This window comes from Chionomys nivalis, chromosome 4 (assembly GCF_950005125.1).
Source record: "Chionomys nivalis chromosome 4, mChiNiv1.1, whole genome shotgun sequence".
Classification (NCBI taxonomy): Eukaryota; Metazoa; Chordata; class Mammalia; order Rodentia; family Cricetidae; genus Chionomys; species Chionomys nivalis.
This window is the reverse complement of record NC_080089.1, coordinates 4,566,860-4,581,947: the sequence shown is the minus strand read 5'-3', so window position 1 is coordinate 4,581,947 and position 15,088 is coordinate 4,566,860. Positions and strand designations below refer to the sequence as shown.

Below are 15,088 nucleotides of genomic sequence, written 5' to 3'. Positions count from 1 at the left end.
CCCCACAACGGACAAAGGTCTGATCTCCAATATATATAAAGAACTCAAGAAACTATACTTTAAAATGCTAATTAACCCAATTAAAAAATGGGGCACTGAACTGAACAGAGAATTCTCAACAGAAGAAGTTCAAATGGCCAAAAGACACTTAAGGTCATGCTCAACCTCCTTAGCAATCAGGGAAATGCAAATCAAAACAATTTTGAGATATCATCTTACACCTGTCAGAATGGCTAAAATCAAATACACCAACGACAGCCTTTGCTGGAGAGGATGTGGCTTAAGGGGTAGACTCATCCATTGCTGGTGGGAATGCAAACTTGTGCAACCACTTTGGAAATCAGTGTGGTGGTTTCTCAGGAAATTTGTGATCAACCTACCCCAGGACCCAGCAATACCACTTTTGGAAACATACCCAAGAGATGCCCTATCATACTACAGAAAGTATTTGTTCAACTATGTTCATAGCAGCATTATTTGTAATAGCCAGAACCTAGAAACAACCTAGATGCCCTTCCACAGAAGAATGGATGAAGAAAGTGTGTAATATATACACATTAGAGTACTACTCAGAGGTAAAAAACAATGACTTCTTAATTTTGCATGCAAATGGATGGAAATAGAAAACAATATCCTGAGCGAGGTAACCCAGACCCAAAAAGATGAACATGGGATGTACTCACTCATATTTGGTTTTTAGCCATAAATATAGGTTAGTGAGCCCATAATTCGAGATCCTAGAAAAGCTAAATAAAAAGGTGAACCCAAAGAAAAACATATAGTTATTCCCTGGATATTGGAAGTAGTCAAGATTGCTGTGCAAAAATTTGGGAACTGGGGGCGGGGGGGTGGGGTGGGACGCAGGAAAGGGGAGATGGGGAGAGAAAAGTGGGAAGGGGAGGATAGGGAGAACTTGGGTGAACGGGATGGTTGGGATAATGGAAGGTTGGATATGGGAGCAGGGAAATATATATCTTAACTAAGAGAGCCATTTTAGGGTTGGCAAGAGACTTGACTCTAGAGGAGTTCCCAGGGGTTCAGAGAGATGTACCCAACTAGGTCTTTGGGCAGCGGAGGAGAGAGCGCCTGAAATGGCCCAATCCTTTAGCCATATTAACGAATATCTTGCATATCACCGTAGAACCTTCATCTGGCGATGGATGGAGATAGAGACAGAGACCCACATTGCAGCAATGGACTGAGCTCCCAAGGCCCAAATGTGGAACAGAAGGAGGGAGAACATGAGCAAGGAAGTCAAGACTGCAAGGGGGGCACCCACCTACTGAGACGGTGGAGCTATCTATTAGCAGATCACCAAGGTCAGATGGACTGGGACTAAAAATGCATGGGTTAAAACCGGACTCACTGAACATGGTGGACAATGAGGGCTGCTGAGAAGCCAAGGACAATGGCACTGAGTTTTGACCCTATGGCATGTACTGGCTTTGTGGGAGCCTGGCCTGTTTGGATGTTCACCTTCCTAGACCTGGATGGAATGGGGAGGACCTTGGACTGCCCACAGGGCAGGGAACCCTGACTGCTCTTTGGACTGGAGAGGGAAGGGGGAGAGGAGTGGGGCGTGGGTAGTGGGGGGAGGGCGAGGGAAAAGGAAGGCGGGGAGGAGGCGAAAATTTTTAATTAAAAAAATTTAATAATAATTAAAAAGAGAACAAAATAAAACAAAAAAATGAAAATTAAAAAAGTTTTTAAATTACTTTTGCTGTTAATTCTTTAAGTTCTTATCATACACAGTCCTATTGTTCATTTTTCTTTAAATAAACAAATGTGTGGAAGGATAGAGCACTTTGATGTCCCTCATGTCAGTTGGTGAACATTCCCTTGCTGCTCTAGATACCATATGCAAAAGAACTATCAGTCAAGTAGCCAGTTGGGTTACCTTCATGCCAACACAGCACATGGAACACGTTACAGGTGCCTGGAGAAAACACAATAACCATGACTTATTTCTTTGACTTCTAAAGATATAGCCTCAGCCAAGACTGTCCAAACAAGATCTCAGGATATCTATGGAGAATGCTCAGGCTTACTGATCAGATCATCTGTGTTGCCCTCTCTGGTGTTACAACAATACGGTCAATAGAAGATTTCTCTCAATTTTTCTTTTTTTGTTTTGCCTATACTTAGTACTATTAAAATGGAAGCAAAAGAAGCAGAAATCAGGCAATCTTGACAGATACAGTAGAGTGGTGGTGGAAGCAAGAGCTGAGCAGTTGGCAAGTCACACTGTGAAACTAATAGACATCTGAAGAAGAATCAGATGATAGGTGGAGTGTGGTGAGGACAGGAAGGAGAGGAGACTGCAAGCAAGGGTGGAAAGTTGAAGCTAAAGAAGGACATGAGGGCATAAGGATCCAGAGAAGAACAGTGAAGTCTTTGACTGTCAGAGAAGTGAGCTGTCAATACTTTAGGATCAAGAGTCTTAGAAATGAGGTATCCACTGGGATTAAAGGCTAAGAAATCTTTACTTCCCAGGCAGACCCAAGAGCTATAATACTTGTAAGGCTAAGGTTTCAAAAACACCACTGTCTTACAAGGAATGTGACCACAGAGGGTATCACATGCTGCCCCCCACCCTGTCTATGGCCTCAGCTCACTGTTGCAGAAGGCTAACATTTAAAAACTTTCTTGTCTACTCATGCTTTCTATCCAGACAGAGCAAAAGCTAGCCAAGGATGAGCACCTACATCCTCATCACTATGAATAAATAAAAAATTTGAATGTATACAAATCACAGCAATTCCCACCTTCATGATCATATATATCATTCATTACTGTGAAATGTTCTGTTGATCAGATTCATATATATATATATATATATATATATGTAGTTACACATAAAAAATATTATCTATAATATATATTGAACTAAAGCCAGAATAAACATTCCTGTAATCTGGTTTTCTTTCATATGTACCTCCTATAGTCCATGGAGTGCTTCTAGGCTTTGAATAAAAATATTGTTCAAAAGCTTCAGATCTTTTAATAAAAAACAGAAGAATTATTGCTATTAACTGGCATTGATGCTCATAGGGATGAAAATACCCTCGCAGTTAAGGGAAATACACAGATGTTAAGATAATGCAGTATGCTCATGGATGTTCTCTTGTCAGTGTCAGATCTTAAGTATTCATTCATGAAATAACCAGTATATTTGTGTACCATATCAACCAAAAGAAAACTACTGTGTGGATAAGATTCTAAGAATGAGAAATTTTTTATCCTTTAAAAAGTACCTGATGGAGGAGGGTCATCCTTCTATCTGTTGTTTCATTGGTTAATTAATAAAGAAAACTGCTTGGCCTTTGATAGGACAGAAAATTAGGTAGGCGGAGAAAACAGAACAGAATGCTGGGAGAAAGAAGCCAAGTCAGGCAGTTGCCATGATTCTCTCACTCCAGACAGACGCAGGTTAAGACCTTTCCTGGTAAGCCACCTCGTGATGCTACACAGAATGGGTTAGGTCAATATGTAAGAGCTAGCCAATAAGAGGCTGGAAGTAATGGGCCAGGCAGTGTTTAAAAGAATATAGTTTCTGTGTGATTATTTGGAGGCAAAAGCTAGCCTTGAAGGAGCCAGGCAGCGGGAAGTGGCCCGCTGCCACTCCTTCAACAGAGTGGCACCCAATGTGGTAATGAACTCCACGTAAAACCTGAGAGGGCTTAAAAGGAGAGAGAGAGAGAGAGAATTTAAGACAGCTTTTTGCTGTTTATGGGTTGCATGTCACAAAGAAATTGTCCTGACTCAGCAGCAGGAAAAAACTGGCTGTTTTAAAATGCCGGCTTTCTGGGCTGTGCCGCCATCACAATATCTGTTTGGCTCCTGCGGGAGACAGAACTTTTGAATGGAGCATTTGGAGTAAAGTGCTATGGCTTGCTTGATGGCAATGTGGACTGCTGTGTGCCTGGAACTGTGTGCAGCTCAGGGACCCAAATGGCTCTGAGGCAGGAGCGGCTCAGCTCCACCATGCTGAACTGTGCTGGTCTCAGGCAGGAACTACCATAATTACTATAATAACAGCACAGTTAAGCTTTAGACTGGGCATGACACAGGAGGTACCATATTACCTGTACATGGTGCAACTTAAGTTTTTAAGAACTGCTTAGCATTTTAAGAACTGCTCCTGGATAGTAAAAAAAAAAAAAAAAAAAAAAAAAAAAAAAAAAAATTACAGATTCACAATAAGAAAGATTCAGACATAGGCTTGGGAGAGAGAAAAAAATATATAGAGAATAAAGTTAATGCCTTTTTAAAAAAGGGTAAAGTTTTTAAAGAGAAAGAATAAAATGATAGAATAAAAATAAGTCCCACAGGGCAGAGAAACCTGATTGCTCTTTGGGCTGAGGAGGGAGGAAGAATTGATTGGGGGAGGGGGGGAAATGGGAGGTGGTGGCGGGGAAGAGGCAAAAATCTTTAATAATTAAATAAATAAATAAAAATAAAAAAAATAAAAATGTGTGGTCCTTTAAAAGAAATTACTTGCTTTACAATAATTTACAAACTTCAAGATGAATATTACAGTAGTGTATGTCTGCTGTGTATCAAGAAAGATTATCTCCTTCTGTGATTTTTGGAGATGAATGTTATTATATTCCTTTTAGGCATTCTTTTTTGTGTTTATCAATGCTTAATAAAAGATTAATCACAAGGAAAAAAGTTTTCATCTGAAGTCTATTTTCATGCGCCATACCGAGCAGTCTGGACTCATAATACAAACAATTTGACACTGCATTAATGAGGGCACTGCTGGCTGAATCCTTGTTGCAGCAAGTTAAGTGAAAGTTGAGTTCCAAAGAGACTCTGACTCTGGAAAGCCTCTTTAAGCTTGGTGAAATGTGTTCCCATTAAAGTCAGCAACATCTTTCAGTGGGCACACTATGGCCAATTATATTTCCCCTTGTTGTTTAAGGATAGAATTGTAAAGACAGTCTAATAGCATTGCTTCTTCTTAGCCATTAAGCTTGCCTAGAAAGTTGACATGAGGTGATGCTTTCAGATATTTCAATAAAACTTTGTGAAATTAAAAAAAAATAAGTCACGTAAAAATGGAAAATTCACAGAGCGTCTGGATTCTTTATATTATTGTGTTTTCTTTAAAGTTTTTTACTATGAAGGAGCTAAGTACAGAGAAACATTTCATTACATGAGCTGCCAAGCTAAACCAGAATGAATATAAGGGTATTATAATTTCAGAATTTGGGTCTAAGGATATGATGCTTTGGAGAGGGTCTTCTTTTGTTTTCACAGAGGATGAAACCCTGTGGATTGCTTCTATCCCAATATGGTCTGACAGACCACGTCCTCCTGAAAAGTTGCTGCGAACACTGTCAAAAAATTACTTTGCTCAACTGCCAACTGAGATGAAACTAGCAAACAGGTTATACCATGAAGGACCTAAATAACAGCGCCTCCATTCAGCAGGAAGCAGTTTGGAGAGAAAAACTGCGCCCATATTCCCAAATATTGTTTATAAATGTTCTTTTACATTTAAAGGGATATATGATATAGATACGAATAATTTGCATTGGTATGGATTTTAAGGTCAATTTTGTTATATGTATATGTATTTCTGATCTTGATTAAAGTATTATGATTGTGTAGTTCATTTAAAAATGTAATGTACAATTAAGAAATATAGGTTAATAGATAATCATCTATAATAGTCAAATTTGTAGTCATGTTAGTTAGGTTTTCTAGATATATAGAGATATATTTCAGTTATATAGGCATTCTTCATATCTTTCAAAAACTGCAGAATATGGCATTTAATAAATAATAATATTTTAATAACTTAGCGCTTTTCATGACAATGAGACACGTCTGCTCTTGGCAGCACCAACCTACTTCAAGAGGAAGATTGGCATCAAAGAGGCTCCTTATGGACTTTGATAGTCATTTGGGCAAGAAACTGCTCTTGCCTGGACTGTTGCATAAACTGGACACAAAGAACCCAGAGAGAGAGGACTGTTGAACTTGCCTAAAGGTGAGATGGTCTTTCAGGGTTCCTGACTCATGAGTCTGCGAGACATTCTGCAAGACACAACAGAAAGTGACTGAACTGTCTTTGAAATTTCCTGCTTCATGGAAATGTCTGCTGGATACTATGGCCTGTAGGTTGAAGATGGATGCCCCAACGGTATAAAAGAACTTTGGGTGACTGTCCAGACAACGAGGTGTCTCTGTCATTTCTAGAGTTTTGGAAGTTGCTTACCTCTTGTTTACTTAGGTAGTTTTATATTCTTCTGGAGTCTTTGATGGAGTTGAAGAATGGTTAGTTATAGTTTTCCTTAGTTATGATAAAAGATAGATATAAATATTATAACTGTAATTCTTGCTTTATAACTGTTTTGCTATATGCAATTTTACTATGTTAAAATGAAAGCCTTCCTTTTTGTTTAAACAGAAAAAGGGGAAATGATGGAGGTGGGTCATCTTTCTATCTGTTGTTTCATTGTTTAATTAATAAAGAAAACTGCTTGGCCTTTGATAGGACAGAATTGATAGGACAGAAAATTAGGTAAGCGGAGAAAACAGAACAGAATGCTGGGAGAAAGAGGCTGAGTCAGGCAATCGCCATGATTCTCCCACTCCAGACAGACACAGGTTAAGACCTTTCCTGGTAAACCACCTCATGGTGCTACGCAGAATATTAGAAATGGGTTAGATCAATATGTAAGAGCTATCCAATAAGAGGCTGGAACTAATGGGCCAGGCAATGTTTAAAAGAATACGGTTTCTGTGTAATTATTTGGAGGCAAAAGCTAGCCTTGCAGGAGCCAGGCAGCGGGAAGCGGCTCACTGCCGCTCCTTCAACAAGTACCTCTGTACTGAAGAGCACAATAACTATCAGTTTTCACATGATACTAAACTTACTCTCCTATCCTTAAAGAAAAACTGAGTTACTTTTAATAGTGCACTGTGTATGACAATCCTATTTAAATTACCATAGTTAATTAATTATAAAGATTTTTGTCCCCGTTATTGTTAAACTGAACAAGATCCGGAAAGAAGAATTCTTAGACTGAAAAATTAAAACTAATGATCATTTCATTTCTACACATGTCAATAACTAAGAAACAATTTTGTACATTATATCAAAACACAGAAGGCACAGAACAAGTAGCTCAATTCAAACAAGTACTGCAGTTCTGATATCCAGATTCCAAATATGCTGGATATAAACCTTTTATTTGCAACAAATCACTTGAAACAATATTTACTTTCCCATATCACAAGATGCTGTAAAAGCTTGTCATTTTGGACTACAAGAATACATTTTCTCAAGAAGTAAAATTATATTGAAATTATTCCCATTTATGGGTAAGTGGGAAATTCACCTCTTTTAAAAAGTGCCTGCTGGGCAGTGGTAGCGCATGCCTTTAATCCCAGCACATGGGAGGCAGAGGCAGGTGGATCTCTTTGAGTTCGAGGCCAGTCTGGTGTACAAGAGCTAGTTCCAGGACAGGAACCAAAGCTACAGAGAAACCCTGTCTCAAAATACAAATAAATAAATAAATAAAATGTTTTACCTAAATGTGAAATGTTTTATCTATAAATAAGTAGACTATATTCTTTCATGGAATAAGCCTGTTCTCTTTTTATTAAGCCCTCTCAACTTAGCTGTGAATATCTTGAAGATAAAGTATTTTGCTCATTGGTTCATTCTTATCTATTACCAGTGAAATGCCTAGCCCAAGAGGAATATCTTTCTTTCATAACATTCACCCTTGTTGTGCAAGTATGATCAATCTTTCCAGGTAATAAATGAGCAAATGGATGATATATGGCAATCAATAGTGAGGGGTATACAGGTAATTAATCAATACTTGAAATACTAGACTTGAGTCCAGAATTAAGAACATCACCCAGACAGTTGATGTGATTAAAACAGGTATATCCAAAAATACATTAAAAAGAAAAAATATTGGAGAACAAAGGTAAAAAAATGCAAGCATGTATGTGCAAATGTATGCAGAAATTATAAAGGCTGCTCAATTACCTAGCATAAATAATCCAGAACACACCTTTGAGAATTATTTTTGATGCAATATTTTCAAATAGCAAGAAAATATTAGTAAAAAACATTTGTAAATAATGAAAACTGTGACAATAAATCATTATGTGGCTAAAAGCTAGTCAATGTACACTTTTGGATTAAAGAGAAAATCAAAACTGAAGTTATAGCATTTAGATTTCAAGGAAACTAAAATCAAAGAAAAATAAATTTTGTGTCTTCAGAAATAAAAGTAATTAAGTAAATACATAAAAAAATCCAGATGAAGACTCCATGGGTACAACTTCCCTAACATATCTAGGAGACACAATCTCACAACAAACTTCCTGTTCCTCTAATTAAGAAAGCCATTTTGAAGTTAAGGAAAAAAATTAGAACATCAAAATAGGTACGCTACAACCTAAAATTAAAAAATAAAAAATACTGAAGTAAAATGATATAGGTACATATTGAGAAGAAACAGGAAAAATGAAACCTTTGAATCTGAAAATGGGGCTGAAAAGTTTCTTTGTTAAAGATTAACTTTCACTGTTTAAAAATATTTTTCTTTATTGAAAGTTTCATCCTTTTATACTTATACAATGTATTTTCATTATACCTATTGATCACTACCACCTTCTGATTTTTTTTTTGGGACCCCCCAATCCCATCTTCCTACCAATTTCAGGTCTTGTTTTTTCTATTAATGACTACCTGAATCCAGGTAGTGCTGCCCATTTGAGACCTGATACCTGAGTACAGATAGTGCTGCTCTTTTGAGAGGTGATTGATTTCATCACAAAGACTCTAGCATGATAAATGAACTAATTCAAAGCTGAATGGGAAAAGTCTACTCTAGTTAAAGGAGTGTGGTCTTTGGACTTGTCCCTGGTTCTTCTTGTTCCTTCCCTGCTTCTTGGCTGTCATAAGGTATGGAGCTTCATTTAAAACTTTGTCTAGTGATGTCATTTATCCATCAATCCTACAAATGGGACTAAGCTACTATGAACTAAAACTTCTAGTAGGAGCTAAAATAACTCTTTGCTCTCTTGTGTGCTTGGATATTTTGTCACAGCCGTACAGTGACAAGTAAAGGAAAGAACCAAGCAGTGTTTCACAAACATCTCTGTGGACAATAGTGTGAATGAACAAGGGACAAAATGTAAATGACTAAAGTAAGTAAGTTCACTTTTAAGAAAAAAATAAACAAGTTCAAAGCTACACAATTATTTTTAGGCCATGTTGCAGGGCTTGTTTTATTATTTTCTTCTTTCATTAAAAATAGATTTTTTTTCTTATAATATATCCTGATTAACATTCCCCTCCCACTTCCACCCGACATCTATTTCCATCTTGAGCCACCACTTTCTGTCTCTCATTAGAAAACAAGCTGCCTTCTTAGTGAGAGAATAAAGTATAATATAATAACATAAAATAAACCAAGCAAACAGAAACAAAAGAACGCAAGAAAAGGCATAAGAAACAGATGTAGATACAGAGACCCTCCCATTCACATATTCTAAAATCCCTTAAAAACACAATACTGGAAGCCATAACATAAAAAGAAAAGAGCACTGACTGCTCCTCCAGAGGTCATGAGCTTAATTCCTAGCACTCACATGCAGGTCACCATCATCTGTAACTGTAGTCCCATTCCCTCTTCTGGTGAGCAGAAAGGAAACTAAATCACTTTTATTTCATTAAGTCTAAAGACAACCTGTCAAATTCCAATATTATATATTAGGAACTAATACTCTTATGAATATTTTCTAAAGTAGTAGGCAATAAAAGCTAGCATTTTGTACAGTACCAAATAATGCTTGTAACATATATAAAATAAGTAAACAGTAGAAAAATCTATCAAAAATACTTACTGAATTCATAAAGCTAAACAAGAAAATAAAAGTCATATCAACAAATCTAAAAATGTCTAAAATTCAAAAATTATATAAACATTTAACAAAATAGAAATAATAAAAACCTGTCCAAATACAATAAAAACTGTTCTTCAAAACCCAGATGCAATGCTTATTCTAAATGATTAAATATAAAAAAGAACTTTTCCACTGAACGTAAATTAAAAAAATACCTGATTTATTATAGATCCCTTAGAGCAGGAGCCAAGTTGCAATGAATATCACCTGTCTTGGAGATTCTAACAAAAACTGACAGATATGAAAATACAATTATTATATGTGTGATAAAAATAATAGAATGACAGTAATTTTGTGAAAAATTCTGAGTATATATTATAAGAGTTTAAATCATTTAAAATTGTATTTGAGTTCAACGGAAAAAGAGTGGTTCACTTACTACCAAGATATAAGCTACCAAATCTTTGGAGAAATGTGAAAATTCAATCCCATCTCACACCTCAAACAAAATAATATCCAGGAGAGAAAAAGCTTAAAATGCAAATGAATGAAAAAAATACTGTAGAAATAAATTCAGAGACTGTGTTCCTATAGCTAACATAGGGAAAGCACTCAAAAAGACATTAAAGAATTTGATTTTATATGCTGTCAAGTTGAGTTAAAACTGCCAGAGTAATGAAAAGAATGTGATTTGTTTTAATTAAACTGTCTTAATATGATTTTTTTAATAAAACTGCATTCTTCATCTATTCCTGATTTTCTGTTAGCTTCACCATGACAACTGTCCAAGACAGAGACACTCCACAAGCCTTCTAGCTGACTAATACGTATTTTCCTAATCATTCTCTAATCCATTCTCCATATGCCTCACATAAAACAAATTTATCATAATTTCTCTGCTTAAAATCTTCCAAAGAATACCTGTTTCCTTCCAAAGAGAGTCTATACTCAGTGAAACTTATTCAGCCTTTATGTGATCCACTTTGGTCTATTCTAATCTCCTGACGTCTCCCTGTGAAATCTCCTAAAAATGTTCAATATTCTCTTTTGCTTATAGACTTCTGGACATGTTGGATTTGCACCACATTTCATTATGTTTTAGTAGAATACTGTTATCCTACCTACCCTGTTATATTTGTTATCTCTTTCCGCTCATCTTATATACATTTACATCTAAATTCCTCCAGAATGCTTTTGGGGGGGCTTTCTAGACTAAGAGAGATGGCATGTGTTTGTTAGGCTTTCAAATTATCTAATAGACATTGCAGCTTAACATGTATCACATATTTTTGCTGGTTAGTCCACTCCATCAACCATATTGAACATAATTGAAGATAAGAGGGTTTTTCTCCCATTTAACAGTTTTTTTTTTATTCTTTCATCTTAGGGTATAAAAATAAAAATTCTTTGAGTCCAGGGTCCTTAGACACTGGACACATGAATGATAAAGACAGAAACAGCGTTACTTTTTAAGCTATGTGAGAGATAATCCAGTAATTCTACAAATCAGCTAACAACCAGGAGTATTATAATAAGAAAAGATGATACAAGAGGGGTAGTAAGATGGCTATGAGGGTAAAGGTGCATGGGACCAAGCCTAAAAACTTGAATTTGATGTCTTCCTTTGATCCCCACACCCATAGCTTGACTCATGCATGCAAACATACACAAATACATACAAAAATAAATGCAGTGATACAGTAATAGGTAAAACAAAAATTAACAGAGTTAAAATATGAATAAGAAGTTTTCAGTTTCAGGAGGTCCCACTTATTGTTTCTCTCAGTGTCTGTGCTGCTGGGTTATATTTAGGAAGTGTTCTCCTGTGCAAATGCATTTAAGTGTACTTCCCACTTTCTCTTCTATAAGGTTCAGAGTGGCTGATTTATGTTGAGGTCTTTGTTCCATTTGGACTTGAGTTTTGTGCATGCTGATAGATATGGGTATATTTTCATTCTTCTACATGTTGATATCCAGTTATGCCAGTACCATTTGTTAAATATGCTTTCTCTTCTCCATTTAATATTTTTTTGCTTCTTTGTCAAAAATCAGGTATTCAAAGGTGTGTGGATTAATATCCAGGACTTCTATTCAGTTCCATTGGTCCTTCTGTTTATTCTTATGCCAATACCAGGCTGTTTTCAGTACTGTTGCTCTGTAGTAGAGTTTAAAGTCAGGAGTTATGATGCCTACAGAAGTTCTCTATTGTACAGGTTGTTTTGGCTATCCTGGGGTTTTTGTTTTTCCATATGAATTTGAGTATGTTTCTTTTGAGGTCTGAGAACAATTTTGCTGGGATTTTGATGGGCATTGCATTGAATCTGTAGATTGATGTTGGTAAGATTGCCATTTTTAATATGTTAATTCTGCCTACCCAAGAACATGGTAGATATTTCCATTTTCTGATGTCTACTTAAATTTCTTTCTTCAAAGGTTTAAAGCTCTTGTCATACAAGCCTTCCACTTGTTTGGTTAAGAGTTACTCCAAGATATTTTGGGCTATTTGTGACTATTGTGAAGAGTGTTGTTTCTCTGATTTTTTTGCCCTAGCCTTTTTATCATCTGTGTATAAGAGGACTACTGATTTTTTGAGTTAATCTTGTATCCTGCTACATTACTGAAATTGTTTACGAGTTGTAGACATTACTTGGTAGAATTTTTGGGATCACTTATGTAAACTATCATATCATCAGCAAACAGTAAAAGTTTGACTTCTTCTTTGTATTTTTGGTTGTGAGCCTAGCCTTTAACAGCTGAGCCATCTCTCCAGCCCGACTTCTTCTTTTCTGATTTTTTATCCCCTTGATCTACTTTTGGTGTCTTATTGCTCTTGCTGGGAACAGATATAGAAAGAATGTCTTGTCTTGTTCCTTGTCTTGTTCCTTGTCTTGTTCCTGTCTTGTTCCTTGTCTTGTTCCTGATTTCAGTGGAATCACTGGGAGTTTCTCTCCATTTAGTTTGATGGTGGCTGTTGTCTTGCTGTATATTGTTTTTATTATTTTTAGGTATGTTACTTGTATCCCTGCTATCTCCAAAACCTTTATCATGAAGGGATGTCATATTTTGTCAAAAGCTTTTTCAGCATCTAAGGAGATGATCATGTGGTTTTTATATTGCAGTTTGTTTATATGGTGGATTACATTGACAGAGTTTATATGTTAAACAATCCCTACATCTCTGGGATAAAGCCAACTTAATTATGGTGGATGATGGTTCTGATGTGTTCTTGGATTTAAATTATCAGTATTCTATTTAGTATTTTTGCATCCATGTTCATGTTGTGTCCTTCTATAGTGTTTGAAAGTTTTGCTGGGTATAGTAGTGTGGGCTGGCATCTAGGGTCTCTTAATGTCTGCATAACATTTGACCAGGACCTCTCCCCTTTCATTGCCTCCATTGAGAAGTCAGGTGTAATTCTGGTAGATCTACCTTTATATGTTACTTGGCCTTTTTTCCTTTGCAGCTCTTAATATTCTTTCTTTATTCTGTATGTTTAGTGTTTTGATTATTATGTGGCAAGAAAACTATTTTTTATCTAGTCTATTTTGTGTTCTGTAAGCTTCTTGTATCTTCATAGACATATCTTTCTTTAGGTTTTGAAAGTTTTCTTCTATGATTGTGTTAAATATATTTTCTGTGTTTTTGAGCTAAACTTCTTTTTCTTCTTTACCAATTATTCTTATGTTGTTTTTTCATGCTGTCCCATATTTCCTTTATATTTTGTGCTAAACTTTTGTTAGATTTAATGTTTTCTTTGACCAATGAGTCTATTTCCTCTATTATATCTTTAGTGCTTGAGATTCTCTCCTTCATCTCTTTTATTCTGCAGTTGATGCTTGCATTTGTGGTTATGGATAATTTTCTTTTGATTTCTGTTTGTATAATTTTCTCAGCTTGTATTAGTAGCAAAACAATGTGTGCAATCTCTGAGCAGATGACTTTCTTCTCCATAACTATCCTTAAAATTTACCTTCTCTTTCATGATGTCATACTCTTTTATCCAATAGCCTTATAGATATAATCTTGGTGAAAACTCTATTTAACTAAGGAAAATGACACTTTCAAATCTGACCATATATGTTGAAACAGCTGACACAAGCTGAGGAAGACTATATATGAAAAAAATCAACTTGGAGTTAAAATCTATTTGACAGACTTGAACACACCCCTCAGTAGATCCTTTATGCATTTAGAGAATTATTATAAAAAATTAATAAGAAGTGCATTCAATAGCAGGTGAAGAAAAGCCCTAATTTAATTCTGTAAAAGACTTAAGTCTGAACATTTTTTGTTCTCAAAGATGTACAGACAATAAATGCATGAAAAATAAAAAAATAAAAAAGGAAAAATATTTTCTCAGTTTGTGTTTTCTTTATTGTCTCTAAGTTTTCAGGTCTTGAATAGTTTCTTTCATATGTTTGATTGCTTTTTCTTGGTTTTCTTTAAGCGATTCATTGATGTCTTCCATTTTCTGTTTATCCTTTTCTCCATTTCTTTGAGGGAATTTCTCATTTCCTCTTTAAGGGCCTCAAACATTCTCCTAAACTTTTTTATGTCATTTTCTTCTACTTTATCTATATTTGGTTGTTCAAGTCTTGCTGTTGTAGGGCCACTAGATTTTATTGTTGTTGTGTTGCTCGTTGTGTGTTTTCTTACCTTCTCTACCCATCATTTTCTCTAATTGGTATAGTTGAGGCTTTCTGTGACTCTAGTAATTAATCTTCCAGGTACCAGTGTATCCAAGGCTCAGATGGTTGTTCCTTTGATGTATTCAGTGCCAAAGTTCCAGTTATCTCAGTCACTCTGTGTTCCTAGAGATCACTCAGTGTTCCCAGAGTTTGTTCTACTCCCATGAAGTTCATTGTCTCAGGCCTGCTCTGGCCTAGGTTGCCAACTTAGATGTGCTTCTGTAAATGGCCCTGGTCTGGTTCTGCTCCTGCAGAGGTTCCTGGCTTGGGGTTGGTCCTGCAAAGATTTCTGGCTCTGATCTACTCCCTTGGAGGTGCCAGACTCTCTCCTAGACCTGCAGAGGTTTCTAGTTACTGTTTACTCCCTTGAAGGTCTCAGACTGATGCCCAGATCTGCAGAATTCCTGGCTCAGGCCTACTATCTCAGAGGTTCCAGACTCATGCTGAGGACTGCAGAGGTCTCTGGTTCCTGCCTACTCCCTTGGAGGTCCCAGATTTATGTCTGGACATGCAGA

The 15,088-nt window shown here is 36.2% G+C and overlaps 1 protein-coding gene across 1 annotated transcript in view; it reads right to left on the bottom strand.

The window, feature by feature from the left end:
• The window catches only part of Gucy1a2 (guanylate cyclase 1 soluble subunit alpha 2), a 387,804-nt gene that overhangs the window by 288,530 nt on the left and 84,186 nt on the right, over window positions 1-15,088 (bottom strand). The gene's annotated exons all lie outside the window — the stretch shown is intronic.